The sequence below is a fragment of the Ursus arctos genome, unplaced genomic scaffold, assembly GCF_023065955.2.
Source record: "Ursus arctos isolate Adak ecotype North America unplaced genomic scaffold, UrsArc2.0 scaffold_24, whole genome shotgun sequence".
NCBI classification, from domain to species: domain Eukaryota; kingdom Metazoa; phylum Chordata; class Mammalia; order Carnivora; family Ursidae; genus Ursus; species Ursus arctos.
The window spans coordinates 44299390-44325386 of record NW_026622919.1 but is presented as its reverse complement, the minus strand read 5'-3'; the positions used below and the strand labels follow the sequence as shown (position 1 = coordinate 44325386).

The following is a 25997-nucleotide window of genomic DNA, read 5'->3' as shown; positions in this document are numbered from 1 at the left end:
TTATGTTGAAGAATTCAGTGTTATTCTGATTCTTGACTCTTTATATATGACCTGTTTTATTTCTCTTAAGATTTCTAATGTCTCCAGTTCACTTCATGAAGACTGGCTTGGTGTGTGTCTTTTCTCAGTAATCATGCTGGACAACTGGTAGGTCCTTTCCATTTGAAAACTCATCCTATTCTTTTCTGAAACTCCTATTATTTAGTTGTTGGACCCTCTAAACAAACAATCCTTTCTTTCTTTCTTTCTTTCTTTCTTTCTTTCTTTCTTTCTTTCTTTCTTTCTTTCTTTCTCTTTTTCTCTTATTCTACATCTTAGGAGATCTCCTCAACCTTATTTTCCAACTTTCTCTGTTTATATTTTTTTATGTCAAAGAAGTACTTCTTCTTTGCTGAATGTTCCTTTTAAAAATCAACCTGTTCTTATTTCATAAATATGACACTTCTCGGAGTACTGTGGGAATATTCATCACAGTTGAGTTTTTTTTAAGTTCTCTTTGTCTGATCCTTGTCTATTTATTTTTAAGAGCAAGGTACAGAAAAGGTAACTCTGCACGGGTGAAGCTCGTCATCTGGTAATCTCACTGTTGGCAAGGGACCCAGCCATTTGGTTGAATGACTCACACGTACTAGTATCTGTAGACCTTTTCTTGCATGTGATCAAATTCTCCACAGAGAAGCCTCCAATTCCAGATTGGAGATTGTTAGGAAGTAATAATAATCCTGGCAGTCAGTGTTCCTGAATCCAAGAGAGGAAAGGAGGTGGGTGTTGAGCGACTGGACCTCCACACTATCTTCCTCTTTTTGGTAAAGTACCAAAATATGGTGTGCCTCATCCAGAGCCTCTTCATTCTTTCCAGGTAATGAACCTCCCGCCTTCGACTTGGAGAAGTTACCTGCTTTTTCAGGCTTGGAGAGAGAACTACTTCTTACACAAACTGTCGGCTAATGCTCCTGTGTTTAGCACTAACATTCACTCCCACCTTAAGAGGTACTCAATGCTTCCAACTCCTGAAGCTTTCTATAGGCATTCTTCAAAGTGAATGTGCTATGTCTTTCTTCTTGGGGCCTTATTTCTCTGGAGGACTTGGTAGAAAAGAGACAACTGAAACCAAAACCAATTATCATTAATCCATCCTCTTTCCATTTTCCAAAACGTGATTGACATCATTTATATGTTTTCCTGCTATTGTTCCCTTCGACCTGCGAGCTTATCATATTTTGCAGTCTTTTACTGTGACTTTAATGGGGTAACAGGAGGGACCAAACACACATTTAGATTCAGTTTGCATGATTAACCAAATAGTCATTACTAAGTTTTTTTTTTTTTCTTCCTACTTTAAAAATTGTGGGGACACCTGGGTGGTTCAGTCTGTTAAGTGTCTACCTTCAGCTCAGGTCATGATCTCAGGGTCTTGGGATCAAGGCCCACAGTAAGCTCCCTGCTGAGTGGAATATATATAACAGCAGGCAGAAGGAGAAGCAGGCTCCCCACCGAGCAGGGAGCCTGATGTGAGACTCGATCTGAGGACTCTGGGATCAAGACCTGAGCTGAAGGCAGATGCCTAACCAACTGAGCCACCCAGGCGCCCCTAACTAATGATAATTTTGTCTCTTCCCGTCTGTATTACTTTCCTGTGGCTGCTGTAACAAATTACCACAAATTTAGTGTTTAAAGCGATACAAATTTATTACCTTATTATAACTGGTCAGAAATCCAAAATTATTCTCATTGGGCTAAAATCAAAGTGCTGGCAGGCCTACATTCTTTTCTAGAGTCTCTAAGGGAGAATCAATTTTCTTGCCTTTTCCACCTTCTACAGGCTGCCAGCATTCCTTGGCTGGTGGCCCCTTTCATCTTCGAAATCAACAAGCCTTTCTCACACACCATCACTCTGACCCTCCTTTTCTTTGACTTGTAAGTACTTGTAATTACATTGGCCCTCCCAGATAATCCAGGATAATTTCATCTCAAAATCCTTAAGTAATCACATCTGCAAAGTCCCTTTTGGCATGAAAAGTAACATTCACAAATTCTGGGTATTAGGGCATGGGCATCTTTGGGGGCTATTATTCTGTCTACTGCATCTTCAAATTCTTCAATTTTTTTTTTTTTTTGAGAGAGAAAGAGAGAGTGGGGGAGGGTCAGACAGAGGAGAGAGAGAATCTTAAGCAGGCTCCATGTCGAGTCTGGGACCTGATGAGGAGCTTGATCTCATGACCCTGAGATCATGACCTGAGCCAAAATCAAGAATTGGACACCCAGGGGGCGCCTGGGTGGCTCAGTTGTTAAACATCTGCCTTCGGCTCGGGTCATGATCCCGGTGTTCTGGGATTGAGCCCTGTATTGGGCTCCCTGCTCAGTGGGAAGCCTGCTTCTCCCTCTCCCACTCCCCCTGTTTGTGTTCCCTCTCTCACTGCCTCTCTCTCTGTCAGGTAAGTAAATAAAATCTTAAAAAAAAAAAAAGAGTTGGATGCCCAACTGACTGAGCCACGTAGGTGCCCCCTACACTTCTAATTTTTAAATTTGTCCTGTTTTGTTGGCGATGACATAAAAGTTGAACAACAATAGCATTGGTAGGTGTCCTTGTTTTATTCCTGATCTTAAAAGGAATGTTGTCTAAAGTTTCTGTTACATATTATGTTTATACACAATAGATGTTTGATGGATAATCAGATTTATGGAAGTTCCGTTCTAAATTCTCTGGGAATTCTTGCGATAGCTAGGTACTGAATTTTATCAACTTATTTTCTGCATTTATTTAGATAATCCCATGTTTCATTTTCTATAGTTTGTTAATGAATTACCTTGTTAGGTTTTCTGATGTCAAATAATCTTTACTTACATTCCTATTTGATCATGATGTATTATTATTTTTATATATAATTGGATTCATTTAGTTAATATTTTATCTAAGAGGTTCATATCTATGTTCATAAGTGACATAGATTAGGGTTTTTTGTCTGTTTGTTTGTTTGTGTTTGTTTTTGTTTTATCTGGGCTAGAAACATAGCATGAGTACCTGGCTGGCTCAGTCAGTAGAACACACAACTCTTGGTCTCAGGGTCATGAGTTTGAGCCCCACATTGGGTGTAGAGCTTACTTTAAAAACCACACACACATAGTGATATTAAACTCTAAAATGAGGTAAGAAGTTTTCAGTCTGTTTTCTAATTTCTGGAACAACTTGTTTCTGTTATGTTATTTTAGCCTATTATTTTTATTTATTTTTATTCTCATATCAATTATTTTAATATTTGATAGAGCCCACTGGCAAAACTGTTGGAATCTGGATTGCTTCGGTGGGAAGAGGTAGGTAGAAGCCCTTTATTACCATTTTTTTTTATTGATGCTTACTCTACTCAAGTTTTCTATCTTTTCTTGGACCAATTTTGTCTTAGATTTTCCCAGAAATTTATTCACTTTTATCTGGTTATAAAATTTACATTTATTTGTAGTATTCTTTTATTATTTGTAAAATCTTTTTTTTTTAAAGATTTTATTTATTTGACAGAGAGAGACACAGCGAGAGAGGGAACACAAGCAGGGGGAGTGGGAGAGGGAGAAGCAGGCTTCCCACCAAGCAGGGAGCCTGATGCGGGGCTTGATCCCAGGACCCTGGGATCACGACCTGAGCCGAAGGCAGGTGCTTAACGACTGAGTCACCCAGGCGCCCCTTATTTGTAAAATCTTTATTGTAACCATACTATTTTCCCTTTTATGTTTTTCTTTTATCTGCATCATCTCTTTCTTGAGTAGTTTAAGCAGAGGTTTCTAGTATTCATGTATTTTTAAAAACCATCACTTGTTTTTATTAATCCTCTCTCTCATGATAATCCATTTTATTAATTTATTATCTTTTTCATTCCTTCTTTCTTATTCATTTGGGTTTACTGTTACTTTTTTCTAACATCCTTTTTAGTGGTTAGCTTATTTATTTTCTAATAAATGTATGTAAAACTAAACAGCTACATATTTTCCTCTATCTATTTAACTATGTCCTGTATATTTTTTAAAAGATTTTATTTATTTATTTGAGAGAGTGAGAGAGAACATGAGAGAGAACACAAGCAGGGGGGAGAGGCAGAGGGAGAGGGAGAAGCAGACTCCCCGATGAGCAGGGAGCCCGATGCAGGACTCGATCCCAGGACGCTGAGATCATGACCTGGGCCGAAGGCAGACAGTTAACTGACTAAGCCACCCAGGCACCCTGTCCTGTATATTCTGATGTATACTGTTTTTTCATTCCAATCGAAGTATTTCATAAATATGCATTATAATTTTCCTTTGACCCAAGAGGTGTTTAGTAGTATAAATGTTACTTTTCAGACATGAACACCTTTTATGTTATCTTTTTACTGATTTCCTTTGTATTGCATTCTGGCCAGAAAGCATAGTAATGGACTCGTCTATCTACATATATCTATCTACAGCATGTAATATGGAGCTTTTCTTAAAGACATGATACATGATACATGATTAATATATTCAATGTTCCTAATGTGCTTAAAAACAATATATACTGGGTGGCTCAGTTGGTTGAGCCTCCGACTCTTGATTTCAGCTCAGGTCATGATCTTGGGGGTGTGAGATCAAACCCAGAGTCCGGCTCCGCAAGCGGCAGAGTCTGCTTGAAATTCTCTCTCCCCCTCTCCCTCTGCCCCTCCCCCACTCTCTAAATAAACAAATAAATGAAATCTTTTAAAACATCAATGTATACTTTTGGGGGGCTTATTTTGGGGGAGAGGCATGTACGTATAATACATGTAATACCACACTTATTTATTCGTTTACACCCATCTACTAGTTTGAGATGATTAATTATGTTATCCGAGTCATCTGTATCCTTGCTTATTCTTGTCTGCTTGCGTCACGAGTTTCTAAGTGGTGACGTATCTGTAATTGTAGTTCTGCAGTTACTACTTTATAGAACTCGAGGCTGTCTGATCAGGCACATGTATGTTAGTAGTTATGATATCCTCTGGATCTGTTATCCCTTCCCGTTCTTCTTTGCCTCTTATGATCATTTTTTTCCCTTGAACTCTGTTTTGTCTATTTTAATGTTAAAATTTTTACCATAGCTTCCCTTTGGTTCATATTTCTATGGTTAACTTTTTCTAATCCTCTATTTTCAGCTTTACAGTATTGCTTTTGTTTTTCAAAAAAATCCCTTTGTAGATAGCACTTGCTGGATTTGTTTTTCAATATAGCTCAAGTGTCTTTTGATAGATGAGTCCAATGTCTTTATTTTTATTGTAATTATTTCTGCCTCTTAATTTGTGTTTTCTACTTATCATATTTCTTTTTTTCTTCTTTTTTAGTGCCTTATGTTGGATAGACTAAATTCTCTATGGTTGATCTGAAAGACACATCTCTTTTTATTTTCCTTGTGGTTACTCTTAAATCACACAATGCTGGCAAATGTTTTCCACTTGGTTCTCTGGGGGAGAAAAAGGCCTTATTTGTGGTGTTTTCCAATATCTATGGTGTAAATACTTCCATCATGGCCAATTTCAGGCTTCCTACATGACATCACTGAGCATGGAGCTGGGAAGACAGGTGCAACAACACACCATTATATATTTAATATATAATTAATAACATAATAATTATTACATTATATCCCACAAGCTGGACAAGCCAGTTCCAGCACACCAGTGCCCTTAAATTGGTAAAATCCAAGCTTTTATTTATTTCACATTTTGACAGTTTTATTGAGGTGTAAGTGGCATCCAATAAGATGCATGTAAAGTATACCGTTTTTGTAAGTTTTGACGTGTGTGTGTGAAAATATGACCACCATCAAGTTTATCAAAATTTTAAGCTGGAAAGAAAATCAGAATGTCTACTACTCTTTGATTCAGAATTTCTGTTTCTAAGAATTTTTCCTACTGAAAACATCCGTTTGCTTACAAGAAGAAAGTGAAGAGTCTGGACAGCGAAACCAAGAGGTAGCCGATAACGGTAAAGTAGGAAGAGAAACTACAAAGGAGCCATCACTTATAAAATCGCTTGCATGTCAGTTATCTATAGCTGTTTGTGACCCACCCCTAAACTTACTGGCTTCTTCATGATTCTGTGGGTCAGCAATGTGGGCTGGTGACATCTGGGTGGTTCTTCTGCTGGTCTTGTCTGGAGTCATTCATCTGTCTGTAATCATCTGGGGTCTTAAATGGGTCTGGATGGACTAAGGTGGCTTCATTCACATGCCTAGCAGTCGGCCAGTTCTATATAGGCAGGCTGATGGCTGGGCATCCTCAGTTCTCCTACATAGGGTCTCTCTGTTGAGCTAGCCCAGGTTTGTTCACATCTCAGTCTCAGGGTTACAGCCACAGCCAAAAAGGGGCCAGCCCTTTTGTGCAAGCACCTTTCAAGCCTCTGCTTGCATCACATTTGCTAATGTCCCCTGGACAAGCCCAGATTCAAGGAGTGAAGGAATAATCCCCACTCCTTGACGGGAAGTACAAAGTCATGTTGCAGAGGGACTTGCAGGTAGGATGGAAAAAATTATCGCAGCCATCTTTGTAAGCAAATGACCACTCCCACGACCTATTCAATATATTTTTATTTAGTAAATATCATGTGCCATGTGCTAGACCCTAGGTTTAGTGAGAAAAGAGAACATTTTCTGTCCCCAAGAAGATCTAATTTAATGAAGAACACACGCACAACTAAGCTAACAGCACAGTGTGGTGCCCCTGGAGCCGCAGCAATGTGTAGGGGATGCTATGCAAGCAGGTGGGAGGGCGCATGATTCACACCGAGGGAGGAGCAGAGGAAAAGCTGCCTGGTGGAAATGACTGCTGAGGAGTCTTGAGATCCTCTCTGTTTTGCCTTCTCAACAGGTAGAAAGGGAGGAGGAGGAAGAAGGGAAAGATAAGAAATGAAGTCAAAGATCTAGCAACTTCAATCAGCTTCGATCTCCAATCAGCTTCCTTTCACACATTAAATATGGAATCACAAAATCAAGATGGAAGCCTAAAGTCAAGCAGAACAAAAGAAATATGCCAAGACCATTTTTCCTGAGGCTCCCCAGTCTCTCAAAATCTCATCAGGTTACATTCCTCATAAAAGATCCCTTGGCGGGGTGCCTGGGTGGCTCAGTCGTCTAGGTGTCAGCCTTCAGCTCAGGTCATGATCTCACGGTCCAGGGATCGAACCCCATATTGGGCTCCCCACTCAGCAGGGAGTCTGCTTCCCTTTGCCTCTCTCTCTCCCAAATGAATAAATAAAATCTTAAAAAAAAAAAAAAAAAAGATCCCTTGTTGCACTGACTTTCCTAGATGGAGATTGTGGACACACTGCCCACTTGCTTTGGGCTTGGAGCGTGATCCATTTCACTCATTCTCAGGAATGCTACCTGTCACATGTTTCTGAAAGAAGGCTATGATCAGCATCACAAACCAAAATGCCCAAAAAGACAACAGAAGAATGGCATTGAAAATGTAACAAGGATACAAAGCACATGGTGGGTGCTCAGTGATTTATAAATTATAAATCCAAATTTATAAAAAATGTTTACGAGAAAGGACACACAGGGGGCCCTGGGTGGATCAGATGGTTGAGAGTCTACCTTCAGCTCAGGTCATGATCCCAGGGTCCTGGGGTCTAGCCCCACATCGGGCTCCTTGCTCAGTGGGGAGCCTGTTTCTCCCTCTCCCTCTACTGTTCCCCCTGCTTGTGCTCTCTCACTGTCAAATAAATAAATAAAATATTTAAAAAAAAACAAAGAAGAAGAAGAAGAGGAAAGGACACATATCTAATAGTGATCTGTGTTTATCTCTGGTCTACTCACTGGAATTTAACAGGAGAAGGAACTTTCATCTCCTGTATTTGCTTCCATATTGTTTGAATGTTTTACAATTAGCAGATAGTACTGCTAATACCATAAGTTTAAAAACTGAAAAAAGAGCTAAAGTTCTGAAGCATTTCCATCTGATACTACTACTATTACCAATAAAAACTCTCAGTGGATACTTGGTATGTGTTAAGCATTTTATAAGTATTTAACACACGACTAACTCTATGAGTTAGGTACAATCATTTTTCTTGTTCTATAGATTAGGAAACTGAGCCTCAGCCAGGTTAAAGAACTTGCCCAAGATGACACAGCTAAGAAATGTCACAGTAAGAGTCTGCCTCTGGGCTGTTTGGCTTGAGAGGTTTATTTATAATCACTATGTTAAACCAAAACACCACTATCAGCAGGCCGAAGGGGCAAATACTCCTGGAAATCTGAGAGTAAGACCCAAAGTAGCAAGTACAATGTCACACAAGCTCTATACTTTACCCTTGAACTTGGCAAGATACTCTCTGTCTCGTAATACACGTACGTTTGTTTGAAAATGAAAGCATGCAAACTATTTTCCATCGAGTCAAATGAATATTCCAGAAAGATGCCCATGTCTATCCTGGGGCTTTATGTGTCCTGATCACTCCACTACGCATGCTGGGACAACTGTTTCTCAAACAAAATCAGTTCTTCACGTTCTAGCATTCTCTGGTAGATTAACTAGGTCACAATGTTTTCTTAAGATCCTGGAAGAGACCAAACATCAGTTAACTTCACTTTCTACCCTGGTTCCAGTTCAGGAGATAAATTTTTCCTATTAAGTAAAGCATCCCAAATGACCTGTCTGGTGACAGCTGACAGATGGGCAGGCCTGCTGGCCCAGGGTGTGACATTCCTCAGGCTGGCCCCAGCTGTCTCTAACACGGTCATCTCCTCCACACAGCCCACAGCCCACTTTCTAGGAATTCATCCACAACGGCTGCTCAATGATGCAGTTCAACCCAACACACAGTGGCGCGATGATTACTAAGTGCAAAAGTTCATCCACAAAAGAAACTGGAAACAGTGGTAATGGTTGCACAACACTGTGGACATAAGTAAGCCACTAAACTGCACACTTACGAATAGTTAAAATGGCAAATTTTATCTTCTATATTTTACCACAACAATAAAATAGTAAAAAAAAATTTATTCACAGATAAACGATATTGGGTCCTGGCCTCAAGGATATTCTGGGGTTGGGGATGGTAGCTATGTTCCGGGTGGATGAAATCATTAGCCCTGAGGACAGCAAGTCTTAGTCAGTTCGTGCTGCTACAACAGACTACCACAGGCTGAGAACATTAACAGACACTTAATTCTCACCATTCTGGAGGATGAGAAGTCCAAGATCAAGGTGCCAGCAGACTCCGCATCTGCTGAGAGCTCGCTTCCCGGTTCACAGGCAGCCATCTTCACACTATAACCTCATTGTGGAAGGGGTGAGGGATCTTTCTGGAATCTTTTATAAGGGATCTTTCTGGAATCTTTTATAAGGGCACCAATCTCATTCATGAGAGCTAATGCCCCTCATGACCTAATCACTTCCTATGGCCCCCACCCCTTAATACCCTATCACCTTGGGGTTTAGGATTCAACCTATGACTTTTGGAGGGACATAAACATTCAGACCATAGCCGGGGCCTTGGTGCCATTTGGGGGGACCTAAAAGCTATAGTACTTCCTGGCAAGAGTTAACAAAAACAAATGACATTTACTGAACACATACTATGTTCTAGACGTTGTCACCTAATCCTTAGAACTGCTCTAGAAGGGAGGTTTCAGTGTTATCCATTTGTTTAGAGGAGGAAGCTGTACTTTAAAGATGCTAATGTTTTGTTCTAGGTCACATTGCTGGGAAGAAACAGAGTGAGGACTTGAACCAGGCTCTGGCACTGAAATTGGCGTTGTTAGCCATCACTCAAGGCTGTTTCAGGACTAAAGAGGCTGCAAAGTGGAAAATTCTACCTCCCCTACTCCTCCTGCCTATCAGTCCCAGGCTAGCTCAGCACCCCCCAGTGCAGCCTTGACACCTCAGACCACCTCAGTCTAATTCAACCCACAATCTTCCATTATAACTAAACCACTCCTAGAAAAACTAGGAGAGGAGAGGGAAAAAAGAAATCAATGCCCCCCACCACAGCAGGATGGCTATTTTTAAAACAAAACAAAGCAAAACCTCCCCAACAGAAACAAGTGTTGGCAAGAGTGTGGAGAAACTGGGGCTCTTGTGCATTGCTGGTGGGAATGGAAAGGGGTATGCCTGCTCCGAGACACAAGGCAGCAATTCCTCAAAAATTAAACACCGAATTACCACATGATCCAACAATTCCACTTCCGGGTAAAGACTCAGAAGTGAAAGCAAGACTGGAACAGAGACACCCATGTTCATAGCAGCATTCTTCACAATAACCAAAAAGTGGACGTAACTCAAGTATCCACTGAATGATGAAACGAGGGGGCGCCTGGGTAGCTCAGTCAGTTAGGCATCTGCCTTCGGCTCAGATCACGATCCCAGGGCCCTGGGATGGGGCCCCTGCTTGGCTGGGAGTCTGCTCGTTCTTCTCCCACTGCCCTGCTCTCTCTCTGTCTCCTCTCTCTCAAATACGATCTTAAAAAAAAAAAAAAAAGATGAAACAAAATATGGCATATACATATAATGGGATATTATGCAGTCTTGAAAAGGAGGGAAATTCTGACGCATGCTGCACCATGAATGAACCCAGAACAGATGCTGCCAAGTGAAATAAGCCAGATACAAGAGACAAATGAAGTATGACTCCACTTACATGAGGTTCCTGGAGCAGTTAAATTCACAGAAACAGAAAGTGAAATGCTATCGGCCAGGGGTTGGGGGAAGGGAGGAATGGGGAGTTACTGTTTAATGTAGATGGAGTTTCAGTTTGGAAAGATGAAAAAGTTCTGGAGATGGAAGGTGGCGATGGTTGCACAACAATGTGGATGACCTTAACGCCACAGAACTGTACACTTAACAATGATTAAAATCATACATTTTATGTTATTTCTATTTTGTGACACACATATACAAAAAAATTAGTGTTTTCCAGTGGGACTCGTAGGTTGGGCTTCTAGGGGTCGAGAAAGTGGAGAAGCAGAAAGAGGAGAATTGCTCAGACGCCTCGTCCTGTCTCCCTTGGGCAGTCTGCCTCCAATGAGGTTGGGTAGAGAGAAGGGCTGGGATCATCGGGAGGACGTTGTGAATTTGTCCTGGTCTCTGGATTCTTTAGCAGGGGTGGGGGGCAGAGCAAACACTAGACCCTGTCTGTCTCCCTGTGCCTCCCCCACCTCCAGCTGCACCTGGCACTCTGCTGGGCCCCGTGAGCTGTGCAAGGCCAGGGTAATTAACTGACAGAACTACACCCTGGGCTCTTTCCCTCCTCTACATTCCAGGCGCGGTCCTCTGGCCTTAGGGTTCCTCCCAAGGGTGACTGTCCTGCTGCGACGTAAGCCCTAGGTTTTCAGAAACATCCCCTGCACTGTGGCCGCCTGAGCAAGACGAGACTGTCAGAACGCAAGGGATGTGTGCCGGGAAGTCCTTTCCCGCCCGTTTAGTCATTGAGCCTGCGTGGGCGAGGTGTCCCATCCTGGGCACCATCCCTGACAAAAATGTGGCCCAACCAGGACTTGAGCAGGAAGCAGGGATCCATTTCATATCACCAGGAGAAGAAAAAGCCGAGGTAGTGTCAGACCTATTTTCTGGTCATTGAAGGGAATTTTGAAGAATTCCATTAACAGGGGCGCCTGGGTGGCTCAGATGGTTGAGCGTCTGCCTTCCGCTCGGGTCATGATCTCCAGGTCCAGGGACAGAGCCCTGCGTTGGGCTCCCTGCTCAGCGGGGGAGTCTGCTGCTGCCTCTGCACCTGCTTGTGCTCTCTGTGTCTGTCTCTCTCTCACATGAATAAATACAATCTTTTTTTAAAAACCCCATTAACAATTTTACCTTTACCTCAAGGCTGTACCTATACATAATATAGGTCCAGAGAGATAAAAAGCTAAACAGTCAAATAAAAGAAAAAGGCTTGAAGGGGAGACAGCAGCCCTTTGCTCTCCCACTCCCACCTCAAGTCCAGCTCCTCAGATCCACCCACTCTTAACTCCTTACCAGCGATTTCTTCCGGACTTGCACACGTACCTCCAGTAACAAGCTTATACAGCATTTCTGAAATTTCCTTTGTAGGATGGGCTTCCTGTTAAAGACTTGAAGGGTTTAATTCTCACTTCACCTCTTCCTCTCCCTTCTCAATGTCATTTCAAAAAATTATGGTTAAAGCCATACTTCGTGTCCTCATAAGAATGAGGGCTCATACACATGAGAACAGACTCAAGTAGGTTTCCCTTTTGTTTTCCTTGGAGTTAATGCTCTTTTTGTCACGTGCTCGCTTTGTTTGAATCTGTGAGTCTTCCAGACCCTCCAAAGACTCCGTAAACCCCTCTCAAGCCAATTTTCCGCACAAACTTGTCGAATAACCCCTCGATTCCATCCACCCCACCCCACCCCACTCCCCATGCGTCCCTCTTGCAGCCCCTTCCCCACCTTGCAAAGCTCCCTTCCTGACACTTTGCTTTGCTGACCTCAAATTCTGAAGAGAATCAGAAAAATGTAAAAGATACAAGAAATAAAATAAAGGTGATATATAATTCTTCTACCTAAACATAACTGTTAACACTTTGGTATCTATCTTTCCAGTCTTTCTATGCATATCAATATGTGTCAAAGAGAGGAAAATACAATTCAGATGACAAAGGTGGGGACAGCCACCTTTCTGCCCCTGGGAGAGTAGCATGGCTCCCATCTGAGTGGCGATTCTCTCACGGGGAAAACACCTTGTTGGGCTTCATGAGTGGGTGAATATCAAAGGTCAACCTGCCCCCCACCCAGCCCCTGCAGACCGGTTTAAAAAGAGGAGGAGAGAAAATGTGCTTGAAAAAACAGAGCAGGAACACTTGGGTGGCTCAGTCGGTTAAGCGTCAGACTCCTGACTCTGGCTCAGGTCATGCTCTCAGGGTCCCGGGCTCAAGCCCAGTGTAGGCTCCCGGCTTAGCAGGGAGTCCACTGGAGATTCTCTCTTTCTCTCTCCCTCCTCCTTGTCCCTCCTCGTCTCCCTCCGCCCCTACCCCTGTTTGAGCGCACATGCCCACATGTGCGCTCGCGCCTCTCTCTCTCTCCCCCTAAAATAAATAAATAAATCTAAGACAAACAAACAAACAAATAAACAAACAAACCCAAAGAGCAATAAAATGCTATGTCGACAAAGCAGTAGGAATTAAAGCATTGAAAAGTAAAATTTTCTAAAGATTTGTTTCTTTATCTTGGGGGGGGAAGGGCAGAGGGAGAGAAGCTTAAGCTGACTCGGCGCGGAGCACGGGTCTGAGGTGGGGCTGGGTCTCACCACCCTGAGATCATGACCTGAGGCAAAACCAAGAGTTGGATGTTTAGCCCACTGGCCACCCAGGTGCCCAGAAAAATTAAATTTAAAAATTAAGGTAACGACAAAAATGATAGTTTGAGAGAGAGAGAGAGAGAGAGAGAGAGAAGGTCTATGCCACACTGTCCAATATGGTAGGCACCCCATATGAGGCTATTTAAATTAAATACGATTTAAAAATTCAGTTCCTCAGTTACGCCAGCCACATTTCAAATACTCAACAGATACATATGGCTGGAGCTACCATGTTGGACAACACGGACCAGAACATTCCATCATTGCAGAAGACTGTTGGATTGCACTGGTTCTAACAAAGATCAAAAACTTGCAAAGCCTGGGCAAAATTTAGGTCATAGTGGCAAAGTATGATGGTTAAGAGGTAGTCTTTACAGCCAGATGCCTAAGTTCAGATCCTGCTCTGCCACTTATTGTCCATATGACTTTGGGCAACTTAATCTCTGTGCCTCAGTGGTGCTGTTTTTTAATCTCTAAAGCACGGATAATGATAGTAACTACCTTATAGCTTGTTATAAAGACCAAATAATTAACACCTATGATGTGCTTAGTAAAGTGCCTTACATAGCAAGTACTTAATAAATATTTTGATTTGCCTATTAGTTATTAACAAACGAAGTTGAGAATTTTGAAATAAAAACCTAGGTTTCAGGGCGCCTGGGTGGCTCAGTCCGTTAAGCGTCTGCCTTTGGCTCAGGTCGTGATCCTGGGGTCCTGGGATGGAGCCCCGTGCCAGGCTCCCTGCTCAGTGGGGAGCCAGCGTCTCCTTCCCCCTCTGCCCCTCCCCTCTCCAGTGGTCTCTCTCAAATAAATAAAGAAAATCTTTGGAAAAAACAAAAACAAAAACAAAACCTAGGTTTCTGGCTTTTAAAAAAATCTACAAGGCCTGGCAACCTCGGCTTGCATTTCTCCAGCGCTGTAATTGGCCAGGATGGAGTAGCAGCTGCCCAGGTAAGATGGCGCATAAACTCTCCCGGAGCCCGTGTTCTTGCCCACACATGTTCTTTTTGGGCAGGTGTTACATCAGCTCCACTCAGAGCCTGAGTCTTTGTCTAACTGGCACAAAGGCACAACGTAGGCTAGCGGGTAGGCCCGGGGAAAGTGGAAAACACATGGACATCAGGAAATAAATCCCTTCAGGAGAAGGAATGGCAGGTGGCTCTCTAGGGCGCTGATATCTAAGGCTCAATTCTGAGCTGGAATCCAGACTGTAAAGTGTTGTGATTCCTACCGACAATCTTCAGGAAACTGTTGCACACAGGGTTTTTGGAGTACTGTGGTTTTGGTGAAACGAAGGTGTCCAGCAAGGAACAAAAATGGTGGTAAAAACAGAGTGAAAATGGAGGATTTTGCAGTGTCCAGGAGAACAACAAGCCTCTTGGGAAAATCTTAGGAGCTTTTTTAAAGGTGGGCACCAGAGTGTGTGGGCTATATGGAGTCATTCTAACTGAATAATGAGGAAAGCATGACTCTAAGGCTGGGCATACTGGCAGTCTCCTGAGGCGGACATCTGAATTATAGGCTCATATACATGGAGAAAGGGGAGCAGAGAATCAGACTATTTGCAACTTCGTGATTGCCTTCTATCTCATCATGTCTCATGACCATCTTTCCATGTCATCATTCTTTTACATCAGATTCTCAAAGAGGGGAGAGGTCACATCAAAATCAAGCCACAAAGGTATCAGTCAGGAATCAGGTGAGGAAATAAATCACTTCCAATGTTTAAAAACAGAATGGATTCAGCACAAAGGTTAGGTGATGACCAAACCCCTGGAAGGGAGAAGAGTGCGCTGAAGGCTTGCTTTCATGAATGACTCCCAGAACACTCTCAGGGGAGTCATCCCTTCCGTCACCCCTCACGAAGGTTGAGTTCTAGGACTTACTACTCAAGCTACAATCCAGGTATCAGAGAACTGGGACCAGGAGGCTATTGCCTTCACCCCAACCTGGACGCTGGAATGTGAAATTCTGCCACAGCTATCTCCACAATTTCCTCTCAACATCCGTGCACCTGGAGATGGAACGTTGGCATCTCATAGCTTTGCTGGCCAGAAGCAACAAGAATGTGTCACAATCCCACCTCACTTCCACTTTTCAAATCTCACAGAGATGGATCTAAGTGGCAGGACCTAATATACACCCAGAATCCTAGCTGCATGCGATCCGGGAAGTGCAGCTTTATCTTTTCAGCCTCTGTAGCACAGAAAGGACCACTGGAGTAGAGGCTGAGCGTCCATCAACCATATCCTGCACAAAGATCCTAGTACGTCATCTCCAGGAAATCGTCACTGTCTCTGTTATGGGCAGAGCTGTTTTTGTCCTTCTTGCTATCCATGTCCCCTTCTCCTAATAATGGCCCCCTGGTTTTCCTTTGGAGACTCACCTCTTCTATTTGCAATCCATGTGGTTGGGTGAGGCTTATCCCAGACCCCAGTCCCAGGGCAACCAGTGTACTCCTTCTCCTGTTCTTGCTCATTATGTAATCACTCAGAGACTATGTAAAGGGATATGATACTGACTTTCTGGAGACATCAAGAAGAGAAGGGACAGCCACTTATCTTGGACTGTTGAGACATTTACCAACCTCGAAGCTGGGGACAGAATATTGATTCATTGTTGCTTTCTGCTCTAAGATTTGGCAGTTGTCTGGCCTGGATGATGCGGACAAACAAATCGTTTACACATATCTTCAGAATTTCAAACTATCTACAAAGAAGACAATCCTGTTTTCAAAATTCTGCCCTTTAATTAGATAAAGCATTAGGCTATGGTCTTGATAGTTTGTTCAGAAAATGTGGTCCTCATAACACCTTCAAACTCAGCCTTAACTTTCCCCCAACATGTCCATACACTTTCTAGCTCTACCTCTCATTTTCTCGTACTCGCTTGTTCCTGGGTGAGATGTCTATTCCTTAACACCAACGTCCACAGATTCTGGGTTACTCATCTTTCCAGGAATTGAGCACAAGACCTCCCAGTTAAAAGAAAGATGAAAGAGGGGCAGAGAACAGTTATCTGTGACTCTGTGTACCTGGAGACATAGAACTGTTTCCCATGGTACTCAATCTTCTTTGGCTGAGGATCTGGGCAGTGAGTAATGGAAATAGCTGTGAACGAGACCAGAGACCTGGCTCTGAACCTGGACAGCTAAGTGAACCTGGGCAATCTCTCTGGGCCTCAGTTTCTCGTTTGTAAAATAGATAGGTTAGATCCATTTATTTTCTAGCTTTGATGGCTTACAGCCAGATACAAGGTCAGTGTTGATTTCAGAGTAAAATGACACAAGGTGTAAGACAACTTGTTTTAGAAATACCCCATTTGTGGGGTGCCTTGGTGGCTCAGATGGTTAAGCATCTTCCTTCAGCTCAGGTCATGATCCCAGGGTCCTGGGATCAAGCCCCACATCGGGATCCTGCGGCAGGGAGGCTGCGTCTCCCTCTCCCTCTGCTGCTCTCCCTGCTTGTGCTCTCTCGCTCTCTCTGTCAATAAATAAATAAAATCTTTAAGAAAATACCCCATTTGTGAAGAAGACAAACGGAATTATATTAAAACAAGAGCTCTGAGCTAGGAGTCAGGAAACCTGGACTCCGTACTTGTTGCAGCATAAACTAAGTATCACTGGGCAGGACACCTGGCTTCTCTGTGCTATAAAGGGAGAAGCTTGGACAAGATGATGTCTGATGGGCTTTCCAGCTCTGAGGTCCTATAGGAGCCCATGATCCAAAGTCACCAAGAAGGCGTCAGCCCTAATATTTTGCTGCGGAGGTAAGTCAGAAGGGAAAGTGAATGCCCTCGGTGGCCGAAGGGGCTGCATCGGAGAGGTTTGGTCCCCTCCAGTGTTCGTAGGAGGCTTCCCTCCTAGTTGTTCCACCCTCACTCCCAGTGTCCAGGTTTAGGGGCAGGAGCTGGCACATCTGAGGCCCAAAGCCAGCTGAATGAGCAGAACCTTGAGTTCTGCTGAGTCCTCCCATGGCTGGAGTCCAAGGGTTGAAGACCAAACTTTCCTAGCAGCTTATCAGGGTCCATTACTGGCCCAGCCCAGGTGACTACTTGGCAGCAGACTTTGGTTATTGCCCCTCCTCCCAAAAAGTGCCACTTTGGCTGGTACACTGGTCCATGCCAGACCCCACACTGCATGAGACTTGTGACCTCCAAGTCTGGCTGCGGTGAAGGTCAGTAAAGGGCAAACCTCCTTGGTGATTTTCCAGGCTTAGCCACTTCAGAGAGGTGTCACAAGGGGGCAAGGCCCACTTTTGAAAAGAATGTGGACTAAGGATGGCTGGTGGGAATAGAAAAGGGCCTCCTGCGTGGGAGGAGGCAGAGGCGAAGAAGGGCAGGGGACAAGAATAGAGAACTCTGGAGTTACCTCAGAAGAAGAGCAGGGCTGGGGTGCCTGGGTGGGCAGTTAAGAGTCTGACTCTTGGTTTCAGCTCAGGTCATGATCTCAGGGTCATGGGATCGAGCCCCTGTGTGGGGCTCCCTGCCCAGGTGGGCATCTGCTGGAGATTCTCTCTTCCTCTCCCTCTGCCCTCCACCCCCCTAAAGTGAATAAATAAGTCTTAAAAAAAAAAAAAAAAGAGGGACACCTGGGTGGCTCAGTCAGTTAAGTGTCTGCTTTCAGCTCAGGTCATGATCCCAGGGTCCTGGGATTGAGCCCGACATCGGGCTCCCTTCTCAGGGGGAGCCTGCTTCTCCCTCTGTCTGCTGTTCCCCCTGCTGTGCTCTCTCTCTCTGACAAATAAATAAAATCTTTTTTAAAAATTAAAAAAAAAAAGAAGAAGAAGAAGAGGAAGAAGAGCAGGGCTTGAGCTGTGTCAAGTGAAAAGAGGCATAGAGTCCAAGAAATCCATTTCAGTGCAGGTAGAACGTTATGTGAGTAACAGATCAGAATATCTAAAATAGGGGTGCCTGGGTGGCACAGCGGTTAAGCGTCTGCCTTCAGCTCAGGGCGTGATCCCAGCGTCCTGGGATCGAGCCCCACATCAGGCTCCTCCGCTATGAGCCTGCTTCTTCCTCTCCCACTCCCCCTGCTTGTGTTCCCTCTCTCGCTGGCTGTCTCTATCTCTGTCGAATAAATAAATAAAATCTTAAAAAAAAAAGAATATCTAAAATAATATAATCCAAGTAGTCTAATTATATATGCTACCTTTCAGCGTTTTTTCCCCTTGATTTAAAAAGTAATGTAAGGTAGGGGGCGCCTGGGTGGCTCAATCGGTTAAGCATCTGCCTTCAGCTCAGGTCATGATCCCAGGGTCCTGGGATCCAGCCCTGTGTCAGGCTCCCTGCTCAGTGGGGAGCCTGCTTCTCCCTCTCCCTCTGCCTTCTGCTCCCCCTGCTTGTGTGCTCACTTGCTCTCTCTCTCTCACTGTCAGATAAATAAATCGAATCTTTAAAAAAATAAATGATGAGTAATGTAAGGTAAAAAATACGGAAAAGAGTAACTAAGAAAAGAGAAATTAGCAGAATCCTACTACCTACTGATAATCACTATTAATATGTTGGTATGTTTCCTTCTGGTCCTTTATTTTATGCATATGTACACTATGTAATTTTTTAAAAGATAGTACTATTTATGCTTTGTTCTAATCTGTTGTTTTCACTGAGCATAATATCATGAATATTTTTTCTCTTCAGTCAATGTTGATTGTTGCAATCATTTTTAATGATGGCGTATTGTTTGATCACATAGATATGCTATTTTTATGCAACAGTCCTTTATTACTAGGTATTTAAACAACATCTATTTTTAACTATTATAAACATGCTTCTTTGAACATCCTGGCACATACATCCGTCCTTCAGATAAAGTCCCAAAAGAGGAGGTGCTAAGTCAAAGTGTGGTATATATATTGACATATTGACAAATTTCTCTGCGGAAAGATTGTACCAGTTTATTCTCTACCCCGAGTGTCTGGAGCTTGATCACTCCTGTGTTAACAGCTTCGGCGCTTTTTGTATGAAGACCGTGTGTTAAAGGCACCTGAGTGGCTCAGTTGGTTAAATGTCTATCTTCGGCTCAGGTCATGATCCCAGGGTCCTGGGATGGAGCCCCACGTCTGGCTCCCTGCTCAGCAGGGAGTCTGCTTCTCCCTCTCCCTCTGTGCGTGCGCACGCACGCGCTCTTTCTCTCTCAAATAAATAAATAAATAAATAAATAAATCTTTTAAAAAAAAGAAGACCATGTATTAAGTTATATAACATAGAATTATACAAGCTTTATCCTTTGACTCAGTACTTCCACTTCTGGGAAAATACTTAAAGAAAGTATCTAAATTACACACACAAAAGTATACGCAGATAGATAGATAGATGATAGATAGATAGATAGATAGATAGATAGATGATAGATAGATAGATAGATGATAGATAGATAGATAGATAGATGATAGATAGATAGGTAGATGATAGATAGACAAACGATAGATTTTGGGGTTTGGGGGCTGTCTGAGTAAACCAATTGCCTTGGACGATTGTCACTGTCCCTGTGCATTGAAAAGGGCATGCTTGTGTCAGGCCCTTCTCCCTATCTTTGCTCAAAGGGAGGAGGGGCCGGCGATTACTCATTGCTCCTCGGACAGTGCTGCTGTGGTTCAAAGGTTGGACCCCCTGCTTATACCACTCTCCCTACCCTCAGCCTCCAGAACCTCCCCTACCTTCCTCAAAGACATGAGACCTCGGTTCATCCACAGTTGTCTGCCCCACCCTGTCTGCCAAAGGTCGCTGGTGACACATGTCTAAGTATTTTTGCAGCACTATTTATGAGGCAGGAAAAAATCTGAGATGATAATTAGTGTTTTCTTTCCGTTTCCCCAAATTCTTTTTAGTCCAAGCCTACCATCCTTCCTTTTAGATTGTAAGGCTTGGAGCCGCCTAAAGAACTCGCTGGTACAGAACCCCAGAAGAAATTCAACAAAATTTCAGCCTTTAAACTCACCAGCCATGTAAAGTTTAAGTGTGAGACCGAGAGCCGTAGGAAGAGGCTTGTGGAAACACGTCCACAGCCCACCTCCACTGCAGCGAAGATAAGGCTTTGCGAGAGAGGAAGACAGGGACAAGCAGAGGGTTCAAGGCAGAAGCCCGACAGCAGGAGCCGTGCACCGGCCGCAGCCGAAGTTCCGGAAACCCGCTTTCATCGGGAATGGAAAAGACCTTGATTACTGGGCAAGGACTTGGCAGGCAACAAGCCTTCTCGGCAAATCTCCCAGCAGTACAGCAGAGATTCTACGGGATGGAAATGAGAGCTTGGTCTGACAAGGCTTGAGGCCAGGAATAGATTCTCCCAGATTCCACTCCTCGTGGGCGGGAGTGGGGAAGGGGCTTCTGGACGGGTTAGGAGGATGCCACGTGGACAGATGAGGATGTGGCTACCCACCAGCAGATTGTCAGCACAGAGGGGGACCCTTTCCACCCCCACACCACCACCTCCACTGCGGCCTGTCCAGGAGCGGGACAGGGGTGGCTCGCCTGCCACGTTGAAGCAGGAGGCCACCACGGGACAAAGCAGATGAAGACCCCTCCCCATTTACTTCTTGGTGACCTTTCCAGACGTCTCTCAGCAACAGAGAGGTAAAGAGCTGGGAAGAGCAGAGCAATTCTGAGTATGACTGAGTTTACCTGGAAGTGACCTAATTATGTTTTTTGTTTCTAGAGAAGGAAATTTAGTTCAGTTATAAGAAACTAAAGTTATATTTTTTCTCACCTGATTTCATGTAGCTGTGACGTTTGAACCTCCCTCTCCAACAGTAAAAAATTAGGAAAACTGGAGCATTGAGAAGAGGGAACGTTGAAGAGTTATGCAATCAATTACTGTTGACAAATACTAACACAATAATGTAAAATTTGTGATATGTTAAGTGAAAAAGCAGGATACAAAACTGTATGTCCTTTTTAATTACAACAATGTGTAAAAGAAAATCCTCAAAATATACAGTGAAATAAAATTCAAGAAGCAAATATACAAAAATATTAAGTGGTTGTGTTTGAGGGGGAAAACTGTGGGGAATTTTTCTTTTCTACCTTAATTCTCCTCCCTGAGCACATTTTTCCTTTTTTTTTTTTAAGATATTATTTATTTGACAGAGAGACACAGCGAGAGGGAACACAAGCAAAGGGAGAGGGAGAAGCAGGCTTCCTGCTGAGCAGGGAGCCAGACGTGGGGCTCCATCCCAGGACCCTGGGATCATGACCTGAGCAAAAGGCAGACGCTTAAAGACTGAGCCACCCAGGAGCCCCACCTTTTTTTTTTTTTAAGATTTTATTTATTTATTTGGGGGAATGGAGAGAGAGAGGATGAGCAGAGAGGGAAAGGGGAAGCAGACTCCCTGCTGAGTGGGCAGCCCGGCACAGGATTCGATCCCAGGACCCTGAGGTCATGACGTGAGCGAAAGTCAGACACTCAACTGACTGAGCCACCCAGGCGCCCCAGCACATTTTTCTTTATAGTGAAATTTATATACTTAAATATCTGTGCATGTGTATTAGTTTAAGCATGGTTTGATCCATGGCTTAGAGCTCTTTTGAAATTGAAATATAATTAACTTATTTTTTATTTATTATTATTAATATTAATACTAATTTTTTTTTTTTTTTTAGTACAACAGCCTAGAGCTTTGAAGAGGTTGGAGCAAAGGGGGAGGAAGGTAAAAGGAATTTTCCGGGCCCTGTTTAACTGTCCTGCTGAGTGACTAAGTTCGTCATTAGCTGTCTCCTTCTTGCTTGGTAAGTCAATGTTGGATGATGTCATGGACAGAATGAGCCAAGAAATGACAGGTTATGATGAATGGGAGCCTCTGTTCATGGGAAATACAGGAAAGGCCATATAGTTGAAACCTGAAGTCAGTGATTCTCAAAGTGTGACCCTCAGATCAGCAGAGTCAGCATTGCTTATTAGAAATGCAACCTCTCTGGCCCCACCCCAGACCTAGTGAATCACTACTCAGGGAGGGGCCTAGTGAGTTGTTGCATTTTCACAAGCACTCCAGGGGATTCTGATGCCTGCTAGTGTTTGAGAACAACTTTCTTTTTTTTAATTTTATTTTATTTTTATGATTGGGTTTTTAATTTTTTTTTTAATTTTTGATCAGTTTTAGTTTTTTAAAAAAATTTTTAAAAATATTTATTTATTTATTTGTTTATTTATTTATTTGAAAGACAGCGAGAGAGAGAGAGCACAAGCGATATGAGGGGCAGAGGTACAAGCAGACTCCCGCTGAGCAGGGAGACCAACATGGGGCTCGATCCCAGGACCCTGGGATCATGACCTGAGCCGAAAGCAGATGCTTAACCGACTGAGCCACCCGGGTACCCTGAGTAGTTTTTGTTTTACAGAAAAATTGCAAAGATAGTACAGAGAGTTCCATATATCCCCCCAATACCTACTTTCCCCTTTATCAACATTTTACATTAATATGATCTACTTGGAGAACCACTTTTCTGATGAATAATCACTGAAGAGCTCACTTTAGATTAGTCATTGGGGTAGATATCAGTCCTGAGGCTGGAGCTAAGACAGGTGCTTTTCATCACCATCACCACTATTCACATTTGAGTAAGACTTTAAGATGGGTCATTTCATTGGAGTCTCAACAGAAGCCTTTGTTTGTTTGTTTAAAGATTTTATTTATTTATTTCACAGAGATAGAGACAGCCAGCGAGAGAGGGAACACAAGCAGGGGGAGTGGGAGAGGAAGAAGCAGGCTCCCAGCAGAGCAGGGAGCCCGATGCGGGGCTCGATCCCAGTACTCTGGGATCACGCCCTGAGCCAAAGGCAGACGCTTAACGACTCAGCCACCCAGGCGCCCCTCAACAGAAGCCTTTGAAATCAGGCAAGGGAGTTATCCCCTCTCTAAGATGAAAAATCCAGGGATCAAAAAGAATAAATGATTTGCCCACGGTCACACAACTAATAATAATTGACATTTTTTGAGCTTTTCCAATGGACTAAGTTTTATAGATAATATATCAATAATATAATCAACAGCTACTATATATTACCTCACTTAAAGCTCACGCAAAGGTAAGTCCTATCTTCATTTAATAGAGAAGGAAACTGAGGCACAGAAAGACTAAGTAATTTACTCTTGGACACACAGCTTGCGAGAAAGGAGCTCTGCTTCACTTCTGCCCTCTGAATCTCCAACAAGACTCTCTCTTGTGGCCCATGCTAATTGGAAACATACTGAAAAGGGAATCTGGGAATGTAATTCAGCCTAGCCGAGCTGATACACTTCAGGGTTGTCTTACTTAACTCTGCAGCTTATTGGTTATGAATACATGCCCCAGAGACAGACCTTCTAGGTTTGAACCACAGCTTATTCTCCTTCATGCCCACTTTGAATCCATTGTCCATGCCCGAATGCCTGCCCTATAGATTTCAAGCTCCAGCATCAGAGGTGAAGACAACAGCCTTCCAGAAACTGCTTAACCAGCTAACAATTGTAGAAGGTCCAATCTCTGTAATAAATATATACAGGCAGTCTTCGCTTTGCGTGGTACTGCAGGACTGTAAAAATGACGGTGCAAGCCGAATCCATTCAAAGCAATCTGAATAGTCAGGGAGAGGAAGGATGATTGTTCCATGATCTTTAAATATTTTGGTCAAAACATTCAAAACTCTCTACTGTTATAAATGTATAGGGAAATGAAAAAAGAGAAGTTAATATTTATTTAGTACACTATTATTTAAAACATTAGAAACACTGAAAAATTACAATGTTTTATTCCTTTGTTAAAACTTACCAACAATGCTTGCTTTCTTCTCATCATATAACTTACAGAGCAAGCATCTTTTCTACGGCTTGGTGAACTGTCATATTCCTTTCTAAGTTTGGGTCTGCTTCCAGCATTTTATCCTTCAAGCTTTCAATGTCATGAAATATCTCTGAGAGTTCCTTTAACGTTAAATCTTTTTTACCAGCATCATTTCCTCCAGGGCATCTTCATGGTTTTGCACAACTACCTGTCTCAGAATCAGGATACAAATGTCACAGCAGCTCCGTTATCTGCGCTAGTAGATAACGCAGTTTAGCTTAATATTAATCAATTCAGGGGCGCCTGGGTGGCTCAGTTGGTTAAGCGTCTGCCTTCGGCTCAGGTCATGATCCTGGGGTCCTGGGACCGAGCCCTGGGTCGAGTTCCGTGCTCCCCAGGGAGTCTGCTTCTCTCCTATGCCCCTCCCCCAGCTCATGCATGCTCCCTCTCTCTCTCTCAAATAAATGAATAAAATTTTAAAAATATTAATCAATTCATGCTGATTTCTGAAATGGTAGAACCAGCCATTATAGCAGTGAAAGGGTATTCTTCAGTCTCGTTACAATGATCATTTTCTTGCAATGTGGCTATTAACGTCAATGCTCTGGCCTGAATGTTAGCCAAACTGATTTTTTTTTTTAAGATTTTATTTATTTATTTGACAGAGATAGAGACAGCCAGCGAGAGAGGGAACACAGGCAGGGGGAGTGGGAGAGGAAGAAGCAGTCTCATAGCAGAGGAGCCCGATGTGGGGCTCGATCCCATAATGCCGGGAATACGCCCTGAGCTGAAGGCAGACGCTCAACCGCTGTGCCACCCAGGTGCCCCAACCAAACTGATTTTTTAAGAAAGTTATTATGTTCTTCAGTCAGAAGTTCAAGTAAACGCTCTACTTCCTCCATAAGTAGCTTTCTGATTCTCGTGCAATTTACATAAAAAGCTGTTGGAGTGACTTCCTCTGTTTTGTTCCTATTCCTCATGCTTCTTCAGTGTGACTCATAGGATAGCTTCGTATGGGTCTAGGTCTCTTCCTGTCTTTGCTTTGTTGCCCCTATCTTCAAGTCTTCTACTCACACCCAGTTTCACTTCTAGCATTTTTCATTTTTCATTTCTTTGCTTCACTTTTATCTTCTCTCTCTCTCGATGTTCCCTTTTTGTAAAATGCCATATGGGTGTATCACTGGGAGACAAGGAGGAAACACAAATACAGAATTTGCTGTCTGAGTGAATTGAATAACAGCTACACAATAACCAATCGCCAGCAGACTTTGAAAGAAGTGTCGTGATTAGTCACTGATCATGACGTGCACCTTATTCCCATGGTGATTTGTGGACTAAATTGCTAGCAATGAAGTTTGCACTTTAACAGTTAATTACTCACAGGTAGTATACTGTGGTAACTAAAATTAGAACTATGTTGTTGGGGCACTGGTCTTGTTTTATCAAACCGTGGTAACAAGTTCATGCGTGCTGAAAGTGTGCAGAGTGAGACCAGCTGTGTGTGTGCAGTATCCTAGGCCACCGTGTGTTAAATGCATGGCAGACCTATCTCTTGACTTCGTAGGCTTCCAATCAAGAGGCTTGGTTTCTTGAGAAACCAGACCCAAGGAGCTTTATCTGCACCCGAATCCAATTTAAAAATGACATTCTGGACTTGGAATTGATGCTGTAGCAGGTTGAGACTTTGGGGGATCATAGAAAAGTATATGTATTTTGCATGTATGAGAAGTGTAAATAGTTTCTGACCAGAGAGATGGCAGTGGTTTCCAGGTATATCCGCAAACTCTTTGACTACTTCTGCTTTGAAAAGGTGGAGCTCAATTTCCCTTGCCTTGAGTGACTTAGTGACTTGCTTCTAATCAATATATATAATGGAAGTCATGGTATGTGACTTCTGAGAGTAGATCATGAAAGACTACATAGACATTTCCTTGCTTTCTCTCTTGGATTAT

General features: G+C 43.1%; 1 long non-coding RNA gene across 1 annotated transcript in view; it reads right to left on the bottom strand.

The window, feature by feature from the left end:
- LOC130544700 (uncharacterized) overlaps positions 1-20416 on the bottom strand; it is a 34798-nt gene extending 14382 nt beyond the window's left edge. The window contains exon 1 of the long non-coding RNA XR_008961187.1: positions 20231-20416. This is a non-coding gene — a long non-coding RNA (uncharacterized LOC130544700). The remainder of the gene's footprint in view (positions 1-20230) is intronic.
- Between the last annotated feature and the right edge of the window lie 5581 nt (positions 20417-25997).